The sequence below is a fragment of the Brassica oleracea genome, chromosome C9 (genome assembly GCF_000695525.1).
Source record: "Brassica oleracea var. oleracea cultivar TO1000 chromosome C9, BOL, whole genome shotgun sequence".
Taxonomy (NCBI): domain Eukaryota; kingdom Viridiplantae; phylum Streptophyta; class Magnoliopsida; order Brassicales; family Brassicaceae; genus Brassica; species Brassica oleracea.
The window spans coordinates 5976750-5977416 of record NC_027756.1 but is presented as its reverse complement, the minus strand read 5'-3'; positions in this window follow the sequence as shown (position 1 = coordinate 5977416).

Below are 667 nucleotides of genomic sequence, written 5' to 3'. Positions count from 1 at the left end.
CATTATATTCCAGACATGATATAATCGATTGAGATTCATTATTATCAAGACCTCTAATACTTTGCAGCTTGGCGTCCCAAGCTACATTGTTTGGTACCTTAGAGCGACCTTATCTCCATGTCAGGGATAGTTTCCTTAGTAACCTCGGATTTGGATTTTGATTATTATTCTCTGCACCTTTCTTTTGTTTCCGAGGATTCTTATCTTTTGGAACCTATTGGTCTACCACGTTTCATACGTTGTCTAGACTCTGTAGCAACTTGATTGTGTCTCTTCTTAGACATCAAATTCGTTGGTGCTTTACAACCTGGTTTATATATGACTTAGTCATTCTTTTTCGGGTCAGAAAATGTGTCTGGCATTTGATTAGCTAGCTTTGTAAATATATAATCTTTTGACATCTATTTCACATTCTTTAGTCCGAGTATCTTGCCAAGACATTGATGGTTGATTTCATTCTATTTCTTTTACCATTCTCTTACCAGCTTTGTTATTATTTTTTTCTCCTGGTCTTAAAATAATACGTGTATGTGGCCTCAAATATAATCACCCATAGTTGGCTCAAAGTACTTTATTATTGTGGGAGAATCATATCCAACATATATCCCCATCCTCCTTTTGAGGTCCCATCTTAGTTCTCTGTGGTGGAGCAATTAGTACATAGACA